We start from the raw sequence: 23,352 nt of genomic DNA, 5'->3' as shown, positions 1-23,352 counted from the left end.
ACAGATCTCGACATGAAAGCGGGCCAAGAAGCTCAGCTCAGTGACATCACAGCAGTTACATAACGTTACTGACATCAGCATTAGTCTCACACACGTATGGCACCTACACAAGCTGAAACTGCATGTTACTGCACCGCAGTCATTTACATCGTCTCATGATGAACATCATGTCACGATGCAGCACATTCTCCACACGGGCCCTTCAGCACAATCATGCACATACATTTCTGCAAACACACACAGAAACTTCTTCAGTGACGGTTGCTCCTCCTTACATCTTACATGTAAGAAAAAAAACAAGAAAAAGTCCCATATTTCATTTATACTCAGAGGACCAGCATGCAGTGCTGCAGTCAGATCAGGTCACACAGTGCTTTGAACAAAGCCAATAAACTGGCCACAAATAGAAACTCACATTTATAATGCTCTTGCTATTATTGGTAGGTGATGAATATTTCTCCTATAACTCTACACTAGATCATAAATACAGGATTATGCAACTGGATAAATACATCTGCCTCTCGAGTTGGTTTCTGTTCTTTTCTTCGGGGGGAGTTTGTTGTTTTTTCTTGTTATATTTTCCTAATTTAGTGTTCTATGTTCTTGAGAATTTAAAACTACTCCTGTGTCCAAAAATCCTCCACTCATTCACAATAGATAATATAAATAAATAAATACTTAGTGACCACAGTAAGTGCTACTAAAATTAAACAGGTGGAGGATCAACTAATAATGTTTGAACCTCTACATGTTTCTCAGGAGTTAAAATGGGTGGAAGTTTACCAAACTGGAAAAAACAATATGTCTACAGATTGTTTCATAATAATGTTCCATAAAATAAAAGATTGCATCTGCAGTGCATAATGTTTTCCAAAAACTTCCAGGAATCTGGAGAAATCTCTGTGCGCAAAGAACAAAGCCAATAAAATCAACATTGGATGCCTGTGACTTTTGGGCTCTCATGATTCTGTCATGGAAAACAAGTCCCATCGACAAATGATGGTTAAAGCTCAAGTGAACATGATCCAGAAACACTGCCATCATGTTCTGTGGTCAACTAACTGAAAATGTAGATATCACATCTTTGGAAGAAGAGAAGAGAAGATTGTATTACTGCATTAGAATAGACAGCTTGCACAAAGGCTCCATCAATGCTGAAAGGTATTTACAGATTTCAGAGCAATACATGCGCCCATCCAGATGACTTCTTTTCAAGGAAGGAATTCTATCATTTTTAAATAGCACAGCTTTACAGAAGAGTCTGTGTGCTGAACTGGCCTGTCTGCAGTCCAAGCAGTCCATCCGTCCATTCTCTTCTGCTAAACAATCCAGGGTCAGTGGCCCAGCTACCATAAAGTACACCTCAGACAGGTTGTCGTCCTGCCGCAGGGACAACACATACAGACAGACAACCATTCACACACACAGAATTACTGTGTGTGCTTCTTGCAGTTAGAGGAGTTAGGATGCTGCACTGGCCTGTGTGTGGTCCAGACCTTTTACCAGCTGAAAACATGTGGAGCACCATGAAACTATATAGCAAAGGAGACCCAAGACGACCGAGCAGCCAAATTTTTAGCAACTGGTCTCCTCATGTTAAAGAGCAAATATTAGCACATATTATTCTAAAATGGCACAGTTTCTCACTTTAAATATTTTATACATACTATTGTACTTTAAATGAAGATGATATTTATAAAATATGCAAACCATTGAATTCAGTTTTTATTTGCAACCCAAGCTGGTTTGTAAACAATTTATATCGTGATGTGGCTCCGTATTTCCTTTCCTTCATTTGCCAGTTTTTACAAAAGTTGGTTAGCGACTTTCCTGATAGGTGATTTCGTTTGGTTTCTCCACCAAGTAACAGAGTGCATGACTATATTCAGGAGTCATTGGTGGGAAACATAGAAACCAACCTTACTGTGCATTTTATTAAAAGTGCCTTTTGTTTCATACATCAATCATTTTTATTTTGAGAAACAAAATTACAAAAAGTCTGAAGAAAATGATAAACATGTTATAAACACATACATACAAAAAAATATCCAATCTCTTCCTACAATATTAAAGCCATCATTCAGTACAGTCCCTAACATTTGCGTGAAGGACAATATAACATATTTTTAAGCAGAACATTTTATAAACACTCTCATAGGAGCCAATGGAGATTTGATCTGCAAGCCCATAGAGAGACGGCTGTCTGCTGGGAAACATAACACTTACACAACTATGAACTCACATACATACAACACACACACACACACACACACACACACACACACGCACACACACACACAGACACACACACAGACACACACACAGCATCTGCTACTGTTTTTTTATGGTTGGCTTGCTGATTCCACACCACATGGAGTCTAAATCACTGTTATCACTGCTGCTCACTGTCTGACTCAGTAATACATGACTGGGAGATGAGAGCTGTTGTGTGTGTGCATGTGTGTGTTTGTGTGCATGTGTGTTATGCAGTTATAACATCTGGGTTGTGACATCTGAATGTGAGGCTTTAAGAGGATTTTTGCCTTCTGCTGGTCAACAAATACCCGACCAAAAACACAATTCACATATTGACAAAGGAATTTAAATTGATTCAAACAGCAATGTATCACCTCCTAAATAATTTCTGCCCACATTTGTTGGTTGAACACTTCATTAAAATGATATTATGATGGTGCAGCGGTGCTGTGATTCATTTCATTTTGTATGTGCCTGAAAACTTATTAAATGTTTCACTCTTTTCCCATGAATCGTTTTTGACTGCCTGCCTGGTGCCATTCCAGAACCACCGCAGCACTTCGTTTACAACACTTTGGTCACATCTGCAACAGAGTTTTAATAATAGCCATAGCCTTCTTTTCTTTAACTTCATTGGTTCATTAATTAATTAGTTAGTTCTCTGTCAGATCCACTGGGTTCAGTACCTTCCCCAACATGCTACTTCAACATGCAGACTGAACTTGAACTCGGCACCGCCAACCTCAAACACATCATGTCACTAGCTGCACAGTACAGAAGTTCACAATTTCATTTAGCCTTATGGATCGTTTTCCTCCTGTAGACATAAATACAGATTTAAAATAAAAATAGCCATGAAGGCCCTCTAAGCTGTCACGCCTCATTTATTATCAATCCCAAACATTCTATCTTTGGTAGCCAAACTCACGTGACGGAATCTTCTCAGCATTCCATTTCCAAGGGAACCATCAGTGAGCGGCATACTGGAATGCTGTGGAATGTTTCCATTGTGTGGGAAGGGAAAGAGCCCACTGGATGAAGTTCATGGTAAGGAATATGACGAAGATAATGGTGCTCAGTGTTTAAGATAAGGACAAATAAAGACATATCTGCTTTTACAAGAGCAAACACTTGGTCTACTTAAGTGCCTTTGAGCAGGACACTACTCCACTTGGACTGCCCATGGTTGTCATGGGAACAAGTTGATATTTGGAACCAAAAGTAAAACAAAGAAAGATGACAAAGTTATCATAAAATGGAATGAAAGCCAGTCACATACTCATTCAGACACGATCAGGGATGCTAGATAAAATGAGGTTTTTCTTTTAGTCCTTCAGACAGAAGAAGGCCGTTTACGTTCCAATCCATCCCAAACAAGTGTAAATAAACATTTTTTTAAAACTACATTTTTACATAATATAAAAATTTCATATAAAAGTATCAACAACACTAGTCAAAACAACACTCTCCGTTTACGGTCCACAGGTCGTGCAATAACTAGATTTAGTCCCTATACAGGGAGATAATTTAACAACCTTCAACAAAGAACAACACTTTTGCCTTAATCAGCTGGTAAAAAAGCTCAACCCAAGATGCAACTTTCTAAAAAGGAAAAAATTTTGAAATTACATGTTAGGACTGTACATGTCCCGAAGAGTTACAATGTTAATCACTTTAGTTAACATTAAACTAAAGTGTTAGGCAGTTATTTTATACTTTCACTTAATCATTTCGGGGCTAACTCTACCTAGGCTACTTTTGTAGTCACATTTGACTTAGTCTGTAAGGAACGAACACAATCACAGCAGCTCGTTGGAAAAGGATGAAAAACACCCTTCATTTACACGTATAAATGCTACTGCCTGAAAGCGCTAATAAAACTGTATTTTTTCTATATGGTCAGAAATATCATTATTAATATCATTACTGCAAATTTTCTTGTAGGTTTAGATATTACCCATCCTTAAACCCACACAGAGCATTTTCAGTTATTGGAACATATCCAATATGGATAATGTCCTGGTGCATGTGAGAAAGGCTAACTTACCTGGACCCTTTTCTCCCAACATCATCTACAGATGAAAGTCATACAGAATATGTTCCAATATGTGGCTAAGCTGAATTAGTAAGAACAAGTAAAGAAAGTCCGTGCTACTTTTGGTACTCAGACTTTGACTTTATGACACTGACAAAAAAAGATTTGAGGTTTGTCGCCCAGCCCTTCTTACAAACGTGGGTGAATAATATGCAGCACACTGCAGTAATGACAGCAACTCATCTCATGAGTGGCAGCTACAAATAACAATTTGGCTTTAACAACCTGTTTGGATAGACCACAATCAGACACCCAAACACAGTTATCATAAAATTCCTCAGCTGGAGTGTGACTGACATTTAACAGAATGGCTTTATTGCACTGTCATGATAAACAGCCCTGTCAGTTATCTTGAAATTATTTTCTCAGCTTGGAGGGTTGAGTGAGGAAACGCTGTAGGAATAAACATCAACAATATCTGCAAAGAGAGAGATAGCTGACGCCACCACTCTCTCAGTCTAAATCTGTCCCAGTGTCTGAGCTGTGGATCAGCAGGCTCGTGATTACAACGCTCTGACCAGCAGCCCATTTTCATGAGAACCAGCCAGCTTCATCTGTCTGGGATGTTGTGGAAAATTCCCATTCTGTGGGAACGGAAAGATCCAGTGATAATTCCCTTGCTGCTACTAAGGAAGATGATTGTTGGTGATCAGATAAAGACATACTGGTGGCAATATCCTGAGGGTACAACCACGTGAGGTGCTATTATCTTGTTTACCACTGATATTGTTTTTCATAACTTCCTTCTAACAGAGGATGTTTTGCCAAAAGCAAACTCTAATGTCGTCTTGTGTTTATATTCAAATACAAATCAGGAATGTCAAAACTAATTTTACATCACGGGCCACACTTTGATTTTAAGTGGGCTGGACTGCTGAAAATCCATTTTCCCTCAGTGTAAAGAAGTTTAACTGCATACTTAATGCTGTATCTCACTATAAGAAGAAGAGCAATTTCAACAGTATGTCTCAGTTTTTCTACATGATAAAGAAATGCTGCTGTAGCAAAAGAAGTCAGTCGGCACAGTTCTCTGCACTTAAATCATAAGAAATAAATGCATAACATTACAGAAAGTGTTCTGGTAGCTCGCTGCACAAACTGTTAAGTTTTGTTAATTAATTTAGTACAAATGACTCTGGCAAAGTAGGACAAGATGTAAACTTTATGAAAATACAATTAAAAGTCCAAAAGTTATTACCACCACAATCACACTTTTTAGGACATCCAGTGGGCCGGATTGGGCTGACTCTGGCCCCCGGGCCTTATTTGTGACACCCCTGCTTTACATTGATTTCTTTGCCAATTTAATATACCAGAAGTTTTATAACTGATATTATGACCTTAATGGGGGCCACAGTTTTAACTGAAGAATGATATATACAGTGACACTATACTGCAGAATAAGTAAAATAATAATAAACTTATCCTTCCTACTTTTAACCGGTATTTTTTCTCCTTCAGTAATACAGATATAATGATGCAGATCGTGTTGTAGATTATTGTTTGTACCGACTCACCTGTTATTACTATATCATAATTGCTGTGTGAAATGACCTACTGTGGGTGCATCCTGTTGTGATTTACTTGAAAGTTGGAAATGGACTGGTTTTAATGGTTATTCTACCCTACCGAGACATATTCATGCATTCACACACAGCTTTGTTCTATACACTTTTTACCTGTCAGGCATTCACACTCTGATGGTTACATTGGGGGAAATTTTGATTTCAAAGACATACGTACCTTTGGAGGGAGCAATCAGCACACTCAAATGGCAGGTTGTGAAACAGTCACAAATCTATGTATTGATTTGTGGTTTTGGAAATTAATTTAAGCTTCTTTTCGTGTTCCTCGATACAAATTTTCCACTCTAACTTTCATGTCACTGAACGTGACTCTTTATCTGTCCCACATGTACAGTACTGATTCATGTCCATGTACACAAAATGAACATTTTCTTATTTTGAAAAGTCAAAAACAGTTTGCATTTCAAGGTTGGGGGTTGATGGTTTTTCACTTACACCACATTTCACAGTTCCAGTTAACGTTATTAATTAGATTTAGACACTCACACCGATTGGCCTCGGTTAATACAGCAGCTGCCATTTTTTAAGACTCATAACTACTACGGACACTAAATATATTGGTTTCAAAGTTGTGCCCGTGTCACAGAAAAACAACAATTTGTGACTTTGGTGATTATTTTACCATTTTTTCTGATACTGGCCTGAATTAGAAGATGACCTGAGCCACAGCTACTCACTGCAGCTGTAAGAAAGGTGATTTAGGGTCATTTTATTGGGGGTTTGAACATTTGAGCTCCCAGGTTGTTCTCTACACTCACACTAAGCCAAACCAAACACTTTGTTGCTGCAGAGTACATTAATGAAAAACTATGATTTTACAAACAAAACCATTAAACTAAGTGAAACTCAAGTGATGATTCAAGTTAATGATATTTAGGTCAACCCATTAGGATTTGAATGAATAGTGTTTAAGTTCATTTTTTAGAAATAAAGCAACCTTCAGGAAACAGCGAGTGAGCAGCGAGCAGGTCCGGTTCTGGAGTCGGTTGTAATCCTGTTTTTAGGAACCGCAGTGATGAATTTGTCTGGGTCAGAGTCATTTTGTTTAGTTTGAGTCATGATCACCGGAGTCACACTAATAATAGCTCGAGTTGTTTTAGCCTAAAATAAACTGGTACAAGCCAGCTGGATATGATTATTGGATATTTTTACACTGCGCTTTATTGGCCCGATCTCCACATCCATTTGTCTACCTCACTGAAACCTGTTTTCTTTTCTTCAGTCACTCGCTTTATTTTCTCCCAGCTTAGTCACATACAGTCACTGCATCCCCTTCTCACACACCCTGTCACACAAAAGAAGCTTTTATAATCATTACTATTATTACTTGTGAAATGTGAATGTGTATTTTTTACTTACTGTCATATTTTAGTCAGCTGGTGTTTGCATTCTTTGGGTTTAGGTTTGAACTTCCTCTTTAAGTATAGGCCATGTGGTGACAGGCTGTTTTCTGAAGATGGACAGTTTCACTATAATTTCTTTCTCACTTAGACTGCTATTAACAGAGATCCTGTAGAAGCTCCTGTCATAGACTGATGGTAACACTTCCACTCAAGTTATCATAAAAAAAAAAAAAAACACAAAAAAACCCCGCTTCCTAACATTTAAGACACAGACATCAACATGTCTCAGACAAGATCCTGTCATAATAATTTAGTTATGGAGCTATTTGGAGGTCTCTTCATTTAAGTGCCTGGACAAAAACACTGAGTAACACATAGTTGAAGTTAAACTGCGCTCCGACACTCTTTTCCACATGCTTTCACCTCTTTCTCTCGCTGTGCGATGAGAGCTATTGAGACCAGACAGATCCATTGAAAAGTCAGTCACAGCACAACAAAGGAGATGTCACGTTATCCATGAAGTCTGAAAAACAGCTATAATCTTCTCCTCTACGCCAGAGCTACTTTTAACTCCTCTCTACTTTTCGTTGGCTTCATCTCTCTCAGTCCTTTATGTTGGTCCAAAAATATCTGCCTTCATTCTAATATTACACTTGAGTTCATCACAGTAGATTTAAGAGTAACTTCATACACTCAAACACTAGGACACAATTATTCGGTGTTCTTTGGTGATAAACTGAGGCTGGATGAAAACTGAAAAATGACACTAACTGACACACTGGTTTACCACATCAGTACATGCAATCAGGGCTAATAATGCATTTTTAATGAAGCTAATTAATTAGGAAGCAGGCTGTTTGGTTATGGAAAAAAAATCATAATCACAATTATTTTGTTTAATAATTATGGTCGTAATTTTCTAACAAGATTAAATGTTAATGCCCTATCATTCTCATCTGTGATAGAGCTGCAAGGTCATGCCCAAAAATCAATCACAATCAACTGGATTCATGTTTAATGATTATTTATCAGGATTATCCATCCATTTTGGTTACACTGTTTGTATTGCACTGTCGTGTAAACATGTAAACACTGCAGCAAAATTAAAATGGTCCTCGTTATAAATTCTGTGCTTTAACACACTGAAAATGTTTTTTTTCAAGATTTAGATTGGATATCTGTCTGATCTGGACTGGAAAAGCTCAACCAGGGTGTTCAAAACAGGCAAATCTGTTCAGTCAGTTTAATTCTTAGTTTCTTTACATTTTATATGACAAACTCATGAGACTCCTAGTCTCTAAGTAAAAATGAAGAAACATGATAATAACTCCACACTGGTGCCAGAGCACTATTTACCATCAGCAGATACCCAAACCCAAGTACCAAGTATCAACTCAGGAGTGGAAAAAGTTGTTCTTGCTGGAAGCTAAAATCATAATTAAAATTTAAAATATAATTAGGTGCAGCCAACATTTGAACATTTGGTTTTGGACAAAGTTAAAATTCCTATCATGAGAAAAACAAGTTGTTAAAAAGGCAACACAGATAATAAGTACCTACATTATCAGGTCTATTATCGTCCATTTCTCCTGTACGTCTCACTCTGCACAGATGATTTTTGTAAATAGTTTCTTGTTGGAAAAAACTTATTTTTTTAAGTCTTATTTTAAATATGGATGCACCAATACTGACCTTGTTAAAGTCATCTCATATCAGCCAGAAAGAACCAAACCACAAGCAGCTCATTACTCTGAACCATCTGTTTGTACATCTGCACATCTACTGCTGAATCAACACAATTAAAAAATACGCAAACCAGAGAAGGATGTCATGATTGACCTCACTTAGAGTTAGGTCAGTTAACGTAGTTAGGTTTAGGAAACCTGCATCTGTCACTCTAATTCCATCCATTCTCTTCCACTTATCCAATTGAGGGTCGCGGGTGGGGTGGGGGGCTGGAGCCTATCCCAGCTGTCATAGGGTGACAGGCAGGGTACGCCCCAGACAGGTCGCAAGTCTGCCGCAGTGCTAACATTCGCACCAAGTAAGTAAGGGGAGTAAAGGTTTTTATTTTTATTTAAATACTAGTAAAAATGAAATGACCAGTGTAGAGTGTAATGTGTATCTGTGAAACTGTCGGACAGCTTCTGTGTGCATCCTGTGGAGTGTGGTGTGTGTGTTTAAAGGTTTCTGGTTGAGGTGTCGTATGGTTTAGTGGTAAAAACTGTTTTTAAGTCTTGTAGTCCGAGCAGACAGACTCCTGTAGCGTCTGCCAGATGGTAACGAGGAGAACAGCTGATGTGCTGGGTGGCTGTGGTCCTTGATGATGCTGTGTGCTTTGCGGAGGCACCGTTGAAGATAGATGTCCTGAATGGCAGGAAGCCTCATGCCAGTGATGTGGTCTGATGCTTTCACCACCCTCTGTAGTGATTTTCGGCTACTGGTAGAGCAGCTTCCGTACCAAACTGTAATGTAGCTCGTCAGCAAGCTCTCTTTATAGGTTCACTGGTGATGTTCAAAGATTCGCTTTGCTGTGCATCAGTGCAACTGGTTTGAATAAGGCAGGAACTACAGACTAAAATAAGACTGGTCATGTCAAAAAACAAAAAAAAAAAAAGAAGTAAATGACAAGTGAAATTCTAAACACTCAGCTCTCATACCATCACTTTGTCTTTACTTGTCTGCATGAGTGTGAATGCTTTAAAGTGTCTCTCACACACACACACACACACACACACACACACACACACACACACACACACACACAGCATTACTTAATTAACAAACGCCTTCTGCTTCGCCTTCAGCCTGATCCCCCCCCGGGTCCAAAAAACAAAAACTTCCTTTACTTCTTATCATTCTTCTCTCACTCATCTTTTTTTCTCGAAAAACCCAAAACGTAACATTTCTTGGTTATCTTTTGGATTCCTAGAAAAAATGTTTCCTGTCCTCTTGCTTCTTACAAACCTTTCAAAATCAAAGCAGTTTTTTCTTAAAGTGTTTAACAAATATCTGGTTACTGATTCTCCCTCTGCAGTATGTCTGTGTGCAGACCAGACCAGGGTTGTGATGCTCATGTCAGGGATCAACAATGGTAAAAGGTTATGGCAATAACTCGCTGTGATTTTTAACCAATATCCTCAATGAGGCATTACATTACTACTGCCATCGGGCTGATATTCATAATAAACAGAATCTGCAAAGTCATTGTTTCATCCAAATATAACTGACACATGCAGCACAGACGTCTCTGGGCATGCACAGGCGAGTTTATACATGTAAGTTCATGCATGTGTGTTTGTGTAGCAGCTATAAGGATCCATAATAATCATCGCCAAACGAGAGAAAACAGGAGGAGTGTATTTCTGACTGCTGGATTGATTTTTAAATCAAAGCACGATCGTATCTGCAGAAACGCTCGTTTATTTCGTCTCTGTAACCTTGTTCCGCCGGGCATTTTTCCCTGTGATGGAGAGGTGACCCGTGAAGAGCACAACAAAAACAATTATTATTATTGTTGTTGTTATTGTTGTCTTCATCATCATCCTTGTCGTCGTTGTTATTATTAAACTATGAAGCAAATCACCCAATCCTAACACAGGCAGCTACAAAACAAAATAAACTAAGATTTTGGGCAGTCTGAAGCCAGACATGTTGGCTGACAGCTTTCTTACATATACACTGACCTAACTAGTTCGGTATGTTTAGTACAAACATTCAGAACAATCACAGAAACAAAAATAAATGAATGAGAAAAATATAAAAATAAGTATAAAAGGTCCACTTTCAGAGACACAAAACTAAGCTGAGGTTGTTTTTGGGGTTTTTTGTTTTAGATACTCTGACATTATTAACAAGGCTTTAACAGCACAAAGTAAACAGTAAAGCAGAAGTATGTGAGAGGAAATGACCCTTTATCAGCCTACTGAGGAGCCTAAACTGTTTCTAGAGAACAAAGTTCTGCAAACTGGATGTGACCGATAAGACTTGGTGGGTTTGTGGGCGAGTGCACTGATCAGCATCTTTCCTCTAATCTAAGCATGAATGACACATAAAGCACAAAGATCGTATGCATGGTGTTATTAGCAGAAGAATTTGTCCCCATATGTGGGCATGTGTGAAATTTACCTTTTACCTTTTCTGCAAACAACAAAGTAACAAGTCAAAACATATCACTTTGTTAAGAAAAGATTTAAAGTACTCTGAAGTAGCTTGAGTGAGTCATGGTAGGACTTATGTCATGCTAATACAAATAAGAGTACATGGTTTTATTTTTTTTGGTGCAGAGGATGTAAAAAACATAAGAACCCAGATGCTGGGGGAGCATATTTCAGTGTCAAAGTAAGTAATTTGTGCAGCTACTGATAGGTGAGTGTGGTAAATGAGAGACGTGTAGGATGTCTTCCTCGTTCTTCTACAAGATAAGTCACCCACACAAAGAGCTGATTCAAAATGCTTCCTCTATAAAGCTAACTAGTCAGTACCATGCCTCACCTAGCATAGTTCCTATCATCCAATAATCCTTTTTTAAGTAAGTGTCCTGCCAATCAGCATCCTACTAAATGATTCATTGTGATAAATGAAGGGAAATGTATGCAGAGTTGGTGAAAGTGCCAGTGAGTGAAGGCAATGAGCAGAATGACCCACACGTTTCATGGGAATGTCGCTCTGGATCGTTTTTCTTCTGAAGTATTTCTAAAATTTCTGATCTGTGACTTCAGAGTTTGTACCAGAATCATCTGAACAGTTAGGCTAACGTGAAAGGAAAAACTGATCTTCTAATTGGCAGAAGATATAATTTACCACAGGGTTAAAAGTTACTGTCATTTCCAGCGCTGGAAAATTGTGTGGACTGAAGCGAGAAAGTGTGTTGGTGTGTTGCGTGTGCTAAGGGTGTGGATGGGAGTGGGGTTTCATTCAGTTCCATTGGACAGGTGTGCATGTTTAGACAAACACAAACACTGTAAGACACACAGATGATGTCAGATTCCAGGTCCCCCTGTTTGTTCTCACAGTTCAGTGTGTGTGTGTGTGTGTGTGTAGGTGTGTGTGTGTGTGTGTAGGTGTGTGTGTGTGTGTAGGTGTGTGTAGGTGTGTGTAGGTGTGTGTAGGTGTGTGTGTGTGTGTGTGTAGGTGTGTGTGTGTGTGTGTAGGTGTGTGTAGGTGTGTGTAGGTGTGTGTGTGTAGGTGTGTGTAGGTGTGTGTAGGTGTGTGTGTGTGTAGGTGTGTGTAGGTGTGTGTGTGTGTGTGTGTGTAGGTGTGTGTGTGTGTGTGTGTGTAGGTGTGTGTGTGTAGGTGTGTGTGTGTAGGTGTGTGTGTGTAGGTGTGTGTGTAGGTGTGTCAAACTCTGTACTAATCAGTTTTCCAGTTGAATCTGATAAGTTTACTCCTTCAGGCAACAAATTCTGCAACACTGTTGGTATGTGCAGACAGAGCGAGAGGCAGGGAAAATATCCACCATATCCAAAATATATCAGTTGCCTGAGTGCTGACTGATATTCCACACAGATTTTGCTTTTACAGTACAAAACATATCTCCTTCACAGTAAGCAGACGGGTACTGTAGTAGGGGTGGAAGCAACAACAGTTATCTTTGGGTAGTTAAAGTTATTTTAGCATGAAAAGTGTTCAGTTTTGTTGATAAGCAGATTTTCAACAGATTCTGACATTTCTCTGAAACCACACTTAGTTCATATCTCAGTTTTCCTTGAAGGAGGTGAATAAAAATGCTCAGTCTTTTGCACATTTCTATTGCACTGTTGTGCCTGCATCGTTCTGTTCTGTCTGTTGTTGCGCTATCTTTGTTTTGGGGTTTTTGCAATTTCTGCACATTGCACTTTATGTAGTCCTGCGTAGATTGTCTGCTATATGTCATATGTAGCACCACGGTCTTGGAGGAACGTTTTCTCGCTTCACTGTGTAGTGTACCAGTGCACATGTTTTAAATGACAATAAAGCCACTTGACTTGACTAAAAAAAATAACAGTAAACAAACTCTATTATTCTAAATAATTTCCAGCCAATTTATTGCATGAAAAGTCTTTAAACCTTACTGCTTTCACCACACTAACATGCAATAACTACATGTTAAGAGCCACATACAGGCATCACGAAACAGGAACATGGAATTGCAACATGACACCATGTATGTCTGGCAACATACAAACAACCACAAAAAATATACTATGACCAGAAAAAAAAACAAAAACAAAAACAGGAAGATAAAGTGAAGAAAAAGAAACTCAAAACAATGAACTCCTAAAGAGAATGGACTTCGAAAAATGATACAGTTATCTTCCATTTGACCCCCATCATAGCTTTTTCCTAATGTTGTAATGACTGCTGTGACTGTGCCTTTTATGGCCATTTAAAAGCTATAAAGAATTAAATAAGGGCGTAACCGTCCAATATATTTGGATATCAGTCCAATCCTGACCCAAAAAGCCTGTTTGCATAACGATAATGGGCCGATGTATTGAATTAAATGTTATATTTTTCTGTCTTTACTACACCACGCTTCAGCAGCAGCAGCCTGGAGGAAGCTAATAGCAAAGACTCAACAGTTTGGAGGTGTCTTATCTGCTGCTTGTTTGTTTAGAGTAGGTTTTCATTTAACCGCAAAGTTTGGACAAGTGAGCTGACATGACTAAAAGCCTCACCCTCGCTTTCTCATTTTCATAATGTGTGGCCTAACACATGCTAGGCAGCTTTTATTGTAGTCAGGGCAACATTAATGTTATCTCCTCTTCCTCTGTGCCTCATCCAACCCACTTCCTTGAGTGGGTGCCCATAAATGGCAGCGAAACTTTCAAAAATGTTCTAATGAGAACAAATGAAAAGTACAATATATAATTAGGCCAATGACTAACATACATTTTTTTTATTTATCTTTGCCCTGTTACGTATTATGTTACTAATAAATACAAGTATAGTAACTTTCTATAATTAGATGTATTGTTAACATGTTTATTTTGCAAAGTTCGACCTTGATATCTTCCACAGAAAAGCAAGAACACCAACACTGGTATCAAACTCGTACTCAGTATCGGGAGCAAACTAAAGCAAAGGAATCTGTACCAGTACCAGAAGAGAAACGTTTGATTGGTCCATTTTATTGGTGTACTTATTTGGCGACTGTTGGGATGTTCAGAGATTTAAACGCCTGCTTTCAATTCTGAGGTCATAAAATGCACATTAATCATTCAAGGACTGTTGTTCCTGGTATTTTACATCATTAAAGTGATGCTGGATCTATATTGGTGTCTCACAGCCAGTAAAAGGTAATGATCTGGTTTAAAAGGACGTGATTAAATTAACAGAAATGTCCTGCTAATTACACCCAGATCACAGCTTCTTCTGAAAAACAGCGCTTGTGTGAACACCACTTCACTCTTTCATGCGGTTCCACTGAGAAGATTAGTGTTGACCTTCAGTGGCTCTTCCTCTTCTTTATTTCAGTTTTCTCAGCCACTAACTGCTTACAAACTCCTGGCAGTAAAAGACTGTTTAATGAACACTGATGCAAAGATCCAAAACATATCCATGCAAATGAGCTCAGCGAGTCTTTTCAGCCTGATGTCACAAGTGGAAAATCTTCATTTAAACAAGGAACCACCCTCTTTAGTCAGTCTGAATTACATGTCAGTGACTCCATGAAGTCATTCAGGGAACACCTGAACCTCCAGGGGAAGTTCAGCCAAAGAGGCCTGACTGAGTGGCTGCCTAATAGGTAGGTCAGGAGAGATTTAGTGTTTCCCCTGGCACAAAAAACTGATCTGCTGTGTCAGTCTTGGAAGAAAAAAGTAGGAAAGAAAACTAAAAGTCTTCAGGTGTTTTTTGCTAAGGCTAAAAAATACTGTGTTTGTGCCAAACAAATTGCTAAGCATGTCTCGAAAACCTCCAAAGGGAGGCATCAAGGAGGCATCCTGATCAGATGCCCAGACAACTTCATCTCCTCCACCAAGCTCACGCCGGATGTTTGAGTTCTTCTCTCGAAGGCCACGTTACAGAGGAAACTCATGTCAGCTGCTTGCATCCACAGCCTTGTTCTGTCAGTCACAATCCAGAGTTCATGACCACAGGTGAGGGTTAAAATGTAGGTCAACTCACACCTGAGCTTTGCTTTCCGGCTCAGCTCTCTCTTCACCACAACAGTTCTTCAAAACTTTAATTTAATTCAAGTCAAAAAGGAGGAGAATGAAGCCGAGTGTGTCTCAGCATATGACTGACAATTCAGTAAGCCACAAACATGCAGCATTTATGGACTTCTCAGTCAAATCTGGCCCTGCTCTGCTTTCAAAAAGCTGGATGGAAACAGCTCAGCTTGAAGCTTCAAAATGGGACTTACTAACCAAGTATGATGTCAGCGGTGGCTGTACTTAAAAACAGAGTCAGCGGCAGTGGTCACAATCAGATATAAGCACTTGACATTTGCCCACACACAGCCACAGCATTTACAGATATGCAGGGTATTCCCCTGTATATTTAGCTGAGGCGATAAGGCACACAGACATTAACCTTTGGATTAATTTCTTTTGCCGAGGTCCTAGAAGTATCACCATTAAATTTTCATATCTATGAATTGAGGACAGCCAAGATCCTGTTAAGTAACCTAGAAAAGCAGCATGCACTGATGAGACTCCTCACAGGTGTGATTAATCCTGCAAAGTTCACACACAGGCTGATTACTGTGAACGTGGCTTGACTCAACGTAATTAGTGCCCGTCTGATCAGCAGGTAGAAGAAGACAGAAAAAGACAAGACCTTGTGACCTTGACCTTGAGATCCGGGCAGGGTGGTGACAATATCGTTAGACTTTTACAGCTGAGGGGTGGAAAGTACTACACGAAGGCTGATTCTGAGACAAACTCACAGCTGAGTTTAAGGATTTGGTAGCAACTCCTCATCAGTGCAACATCAACTTAATAGACACAAATGTGTAAGGTGTATCCTGGTTTTGTCATTATGAGTCTGCTGTAGAAGCACAATGCTGAATTGGTGCAGTGCTTTTGAATCTTGTGGAAAAATGCAGAAAAAAATCATAACCAGTCCCGAAGTGACAAAGCAGCTTTCCATGCAAAATGAACCAAACGTTAAAAGGTGAAACAAAAATCTTTGCACTTGTTATTTTGTAGATCTGCTATCAAAGTAAATGATTAGAAACCAAATCCAGGTTGATGTGACTTTCAAAGTAAATGCTTCAGTTGTAGTGATTCAGCGATGACATGACACCTACTTAGTTGTTACTGCCAAAGAACCTCTAAGAGTGTGTGTATGTGTGGGTAATTAGGCCTGTCACAATAAGTCCTTATGCTGGATCATCTTTTGCCCCCAAAATAATTATTATAAACAATATTGCTGTAACATTAATTCCATTTCATGCCACTGATTTAATAATAACCTACCTTTTTTTGACATTAGGCAACATTAAGATCAGGAAAAATGGTTGAGGTCCTGTCCAAATATCACGCAGTGTGCTGATAATATAATTACTGTGACAGGCCTTTAGATACGCAAACGCATGCACCCACACAACATAACTGACACCCAGCCAAACTCGCACAGACAGGATACTCCAGCACCTCACGAAAAAGCACCATCACCTCGTTTTTAATGCTCCTCAGCAGCACGAAATTCTTGGTAGGCTGACACGCTCACTTTAAATTACCTACAAAAACCCTTTGGTGACTTTGCTCAGTCACTGCTCTGTAAGTCTCGGCTCAGCATGGTGCTGGTTTCTGATCAGAAATTTCACAATCGAATCAGAGTGAAAACAATGCAAGACGGGCCCTTCAGGCTGAAAAGACATGGTTTGTATCCAGAAACTAGAAGAATACAGTGGCTTGCAAAAGTATTGAACTTTTCCACATTTTGTCACATTACAGCCACAAACATGAATCAATTTTATTGGAGTTCCAGGTGAAAGACCAATACAAAGTGGTGTACACGTGAGAAGTGGAATGAAAATCAGACATGATTCCAAACATTTTTTACAAATAAATAACTGCAAAGTGGGGTGTGCGTAATTATTCAGCCCCCTGAGTCAATACTTTGTAGAACCACCTTTTGCTGCAATTCCAGCTGCCAGTCTTTTAGGGTATGTCTCTACCAGCTTTGCACATCTACAGACTGAAATCCTTGCCCATTCTTCTTTGCAAAACAGCTCCAGCTCAGTCAGATTAGATGGACAGCGTTTGTGAACAGCAGGTTTCAGATCTTGCCACAGATTCTCGATTGGATTTAGATCTGGACTTTGACTGGGCCATTCTGGATATGTTTTATTTTAAACCATTCCATTGTTGCCCTGGCTTTATGTTTAGGGTGGTTGTCCTGCTGGAAGGTGAACCTCTGCGCCAGTCTCAAGTCTTTTGCAGACTCCAAGAGGTTTTCTTCCAAGATTGCCCTGTATTTGGCTCCATCCATCTTCCCATCAACTCTGACCAGCTTCCCTGTCCCTGCTGAAGAGAAGCACCCCCAGAGCATGATGCTGCCACCACCATATTTGACAGTGGGGATGGTGTGTTCAGTGTGATGTGCAGTGTTAGTTTCCCGCCACACATAGCGTTTTGCATTTTGGCCACAAAGTTCCATTTTGGTCTCATCTGACCAGAGCACCTTCTTCCACATGTTTGCTGTGTCCCCCACATGGCTTGTGGCAAACTGCAAACGGGACTTCTTATGGTTTTCTGTTAACAATGGCTTTCTTCTTGCCACTCTTCCATAAAGGCCAACTTTGTGCAGTGCACGACTAATAGTTGTCCTATGGACAGATTCCCCCACCTGAGCTGTAGATCTCTGCAGCTCGTCCAGAGTCACCATGGGCCTCTTGGCTGCGTTTCTGATCAGCCTTGTTCGGCCTGTGAGTTTAGGTGGACGGCCTTGTCTTGGTAGGTTTACAGTTGTGCCATACTCCTTCCATTTCTGAATGATCGCTTGAACAGTGCTCCGTGGGATGTTCAAGGCTTGGGAAATCTTTTTGTAGCCTAAGCCTGCTTTAAATTTCTCAATAACTTTATCCCTGACCTGTCTGGTGTGTTCTTTGGACTTCATGGTGGTGTTGCTGACAACCTCTGAGGCCGTCACAGAGCAGCTGTATTTGTACTGACATTAGATTACACACAGGTGCACTCTATTTAGTCATTAGCACTCATCAGGTAATGTCTATGGGCAACTGGCTGCACTCAGACCAAAGGGGGCTGAATAATTACGCACACCCCACTTTTCAGTTATTTATTTGTAATACGAATACTTTTGCAAGCCACTGTATACAAACATCCACACCAGAACAGGGACACCTGCTGAACCAGAAACAAGCAGACCACAAACATTGAAACAGCTTACACAAAGCACTTCTCCAATTCTGTCCATTTCTCGCACCGCAATTAAGTGTGCCGAAAACGCAAAAGCCTGTTGAAATGAGTAAGCATAGCTGGAGTTGTGTGAGTGGTAATTATTATTGCAAAACTAACCATGTGTGACATCATTTTAACTAAATTTGTGGAGAGATTTGAGATACAGACAACGAACTGTAATTCTGCCCTAAAAGGCCGTCGTATAATCTCAAGATATTGCCCACTGCTGACCCAATGTTAATTTTTTTCTGTGTATTTTATTTCCCCCCAGAAACCCTTAGTTTCCACATAAAAATAAGTATATTGCATGTATTACACATCACAAAACAACCACTACATATATAGACATCATAAACCGGAGCTTTCAGAAGCTGCTTGTTACTTCTGTTTTTGTTTGTTATGCACCATTTCCTGACCAAAAACAGGCAGACGGCTGTTGATATAACAACTGCAGTGTGATAAACTGCATACTACCAAGTACAGTGGGAGTATAACAAACCTTGCCACTTACTTACAATGGAGACACCGGCGAAATGGAGGAAAAAGCGACAGTGACAGGCAGTCGCATGAAATTAGCTGTGGGAGCAGACAGTTTGAGAAAAGCAAAAGTGCTAGTGAGTGCACTGCCAGATAACTCCAGTTTGCTGTAACCAGCCTATCTGCAAACATTACAATAAGCACCTCCAAGTCTAAGGTCATGGCTCTTAAGCAGAAAAGTGCGTAAGCGTTCACACGAAGGATCTCCGGGCCGCCGTTCACAAGCAGAGGACAGGAAAAAGTGAGCAGCAGCGTCTGCAGAGATGTGGATGTATTACCATCATGTTTTGGTGAAGAGAGAGCTGAGTGGGAAGGTGAAGCTGTTGTTTTACTGGTTAACACAAAACAGACGCCGATTCTCCACATTGAAGGAAGGTGTTTTCAGAATCTGACAAAGATGCCTCCTGGACACCTCCTAGGTAAGCTCTTTCAGATATGTCCAAAAATCACTTGTTTTGAAATATGGCCTGTGGATATGCATCATGTGTGAAAGATATGGATCAAACCATGTGCAAGCAGTGATACACAGCCCCACCAACCATGCATGAAAGCCTGTTAAAACTAGTCTTCAATATCATGCACACATGACTGGAAACCCACTGTCAGAAAGAAAGAAAGATGCTTAAGTTCCTCCAGATATCAAATATCAAATAGCTCCTTGAACAGAGTGAAGGTGTATCAAAACACCAGCAGTGAAAGTGTGTTACCTAACAGCTAAGTGTCCTTACTCTGTAACAGAGTGTCAGTTTCACAGCTAAACTGTTTGTTCACTCAGCAGGCAAATGAAGTGGTTGGCTAGCTGGTTAGCTGGCTGGCAACACTTCACACACACTGAACCTCAAGGCTAAACAGAGCGTGACTGATGGTCATGTCTGATGATGGCCAACTTCATCACACCAGGAAGTGTCTAGGTGAGAAGAAGCGTGTGTTTAAAAGCAGGCCCAGCAACCAGTCAACACAGGAAACTCAACATTTGTTATATGTTCAGCAGCTCTTTGAGCCCCAGAACAGTTTCCCTCCTAAAGCAGCGAGTGGATTATTGGTGGGAATCGGATCAAAGTTTAATGACTTACATGGGGAACTGGGTTCCTGCTGCAGCGAGCGAGCGAGCAGCGCTACAGCCCGAGTGTAGAAAGTGTTTCAGCATTAATAAATGATTACTGCACTAATTTAAAGACATGGTTACAGTAACAAGCTTAGTGCTTTGCTGCACTGTTAGGGGGCACTGTTCTACGAATAGAGCTAAAGGTTGCAGACGAAAGCAAAGGTTGAAAGGCCTCAAAGAGTCCTTGAAAATATGAGACATAAAATAAAAATTGGAAATGTGGCACTAATTATGAAAACATCACTTGTTTCTTAATACAATATTTATGGCATATGGCACATATGCCATAATGGGAATTTCATGCATAATGTTATATCTGCTGATATAAAGTTACAAACAGGCATGACTGATCATTTCTTTCCCATATTCAGACCTGCTACCTTAATGGTAACAGAAGGCTAGCGCTACTGTTGGGTAGCTAATGTTAACGCTGTGCTGGCCAGGTTGACATTTACAGCTGTTTAATTGTAATGTACATTTTACCAACATCAGTGTTGTTGAACTGGGAGTTCTACTCAGTGTTGTGAACATCAACTAGAGAGGGGAGGGCTGTGTGAAGCCGTGTGGAGAAGGCGAAGACAGCACTGCTGACAATGAATAATAGACTAAAATAAATAATAAAGTAATGATAAATAATAATAAATAATAGTAATAATAAATTTAAAAATATATCTGATAAACACTTAAAACTATCTTTCTATCCTCCTTTCCTTGGTTTTATTTGATCCTTTGTTTACTTCCTCACACTTCATGACCCAAAGAACCTACCAATCCATCAAAAATGATAATAATATGGTCAAATCAAATCAAATGGAGTTTATCCTCACATCGCACATTCTTGGCATCACAGACCAATATTAGGTGTGTAAATTTTACTCATTAATATTATTGACAGCCCACTTGCCGGGAAAAATAATAAAGCACTGTAAGTGCATCATCACAGTAAATTAATCAAATCCTCACACAATAGGAGCTGCAGCTGATGGCTGGTGCAGCAGTCTGACTGATGAGCTGTTATCTGCTGGTAATTTCCCAGCCTGTTGTTAGGTGTAAATAGGTTAAGCGGTGTTTATCGCTGCATGGCTGGCATTCTCTGGGTTTGAAGCGCTGCCAACATGATGACGATGCTGATCCATCCATCAGCACTCACGCAGGATCAGCGCGTATGAACCGCTGCCAGGTGAGAATGCATCATAAACACAAAAACTCCCTGTCACTCAAGAAAAAATTAAATAAATAAAAAACACACACAGGCTTTATATTAAGAAATTCATCCCTCACTTTCATTGCTGCTGCATCTTTGTTTTTATCCAGCTCATTTTCATCTGTGTTTGTAGACATGTCTGAATTTCCCCCTCTTTCAGGAAGAGAAACATAAGTAGAGCAGTAAACATCTCACTGAAACCGACTGGGGGTTACTGTGGTACAGAAAGCAGCTCGTCTTCGGCATGTCTGTTGGTGGTTTTAACCGTTTCTGGGTTCATATCCTGCCTACAAAGCCGCTGGCTTCTACAGCTGGCTACCACAGTTATCTGAGTCAACTAAAACGAGCCAGGGGTGAAAAGATACAGCCAAGTGAAAAATAAAAAATAAACATTTAAAACTAAAACTCTAAAAATAAATAAAAACCAACAAATAAAACAAAATAAAGAGTACATTACCAGTCAAAAATTTTGGAACAGCCCAATTTTTCCAGTTTTTATTGAAAATTATGCAGTTTAATGTCTCATTGCACTCTGAAAAACGCATAATACAAATATGCAATTGGAGTTAAAAAAAGAAATGATGGAATCATTTTATAGACCAAAATCTATTCTAAACCTTTGGCTCATCAAAGTAGCCACATTTGGCGCATTTTCGTTCAGGGTGCCTCCCACTCTGTGCAAGTCACCGACCCTGGATCCAGCAAAACAGCCAACAAAGACCCTGCATGATGAACCGAAGATTTCAAATTTTGATTCATCAATCCATAACAGCCTCTTTGTCTTATTCTGACGTCTTAGCAATGGCTTTATTGCTGCAACTCATTGTGTCAAACCTGCAGCTCAAAGTCTTCTCTTCACAGCTGAAACTGAGACTTGCACATTACGACCACTATTAAAAGCTGTGCTTGAAGCTGTTGTCCTGTGAGCTACCTAGCTTTGGGTCTGCAAGACCTCTTCCTGTCAGAGTTTGCCCCAGTTTCTGAGCACCTTTTGATGGTGAAGGAAGCTGTACTCACTGCCACCTTGACTTTCTTTGCAATTTCTCTGTAGGAAAGACCTAAATTCTTAAGTGTTATGATGGTCTGTCTCTCTTCCATGGTTAACTGCCTTCTTCTTGCCATTTTTGTAGCAACACACTTCTTTCTGCAGTACAATACTGTTCAACTAACGCTAATGAGGGTATGGTAACACAGTGTTGGTACCAACACTGCTTTTATGCAGAGAGGGGGGCTTGTAAGTGATCCAGAAATTCGGAATTAGTAGCACCCGCTTTCAAAGCGCGATCCACCTCCATTGCTGCAGAACAGCTTTAAGGTGTTAACCCATTTTGCGGTTCCTGAAAAAGGCCTTTTTGTATAATTCTAAAATGTACATTATTTTTCAGTTTTGGGTAACCTTACCTTTTTTTTTTTAAACCTCTGGCAGTTCACAGCTCATCGTTGCACCATTTCAAGTTATTCATTGGACTTGAACGAGTTGAATTGCAATAAATAACTAGAAAATTGGGGTGTTCTAAAACTTTTGACTGGTAGTGTATAAAGGAAATGACTTTAGCTTTAGGATTTGCTAATAGAGTAAAATTTGTCAACACACTAAGAAAATTCTTGCTAATTACACTTTAGCACGTTACACAATGCAGGTCCTCTTGAAGCTATCCACTGACCATCTTCATTCTTTTCAAGTAGTAGATCAACTTAAAACATAGGTCCGCATGAGGAAAGTGCACTTATTTGGTTTAATTTTATCTTAAATAAACTTTCTCAATGCAAGTAATTTATCTTGTACAGTTTGTTCAGCTATGGTGTACCACAAGGTTCTCTTTTAGGCCATATTTGAGTCGCTACACCCAAAATGCAAGGATAAACAAGAAGCAC

At 39.6% G+C, this 23,352-nt stretch overlaps 1 protein-coding gene across 2 annotated transcripts in view; it reads right to left on the bottom strand.

Moving 5' to 3' along the window:
• The window catches only part of cables2b (Cdk5 and Abl enzyme substrate 2b), a 47,605-nt gene that overhangs the window by 21,398 nt on the left and 2,855 nt on the right, over window positions 1-23,352 (bottom strand). The window lies entirely within an intron of this gene.

This window comes from Oreochromis niloticus, linkage group LG20 (assembly GCF_001858045.2).
Source record: "Oreochromis niloticus isolate F11D_XX linkage group LG20, O_niloticus_UMD_NMBU, whole genome shotgun sequence".
Lineage (NCBI taxonomy): Eukaryota > Metazoa > Chordata > Actinopteri > Cichliformes > Cichlidae > Oreochromis > Oreochromis niloticus.
This window is presented reverse-complemented; position numbering and strand designations above follow the sequence as displayed.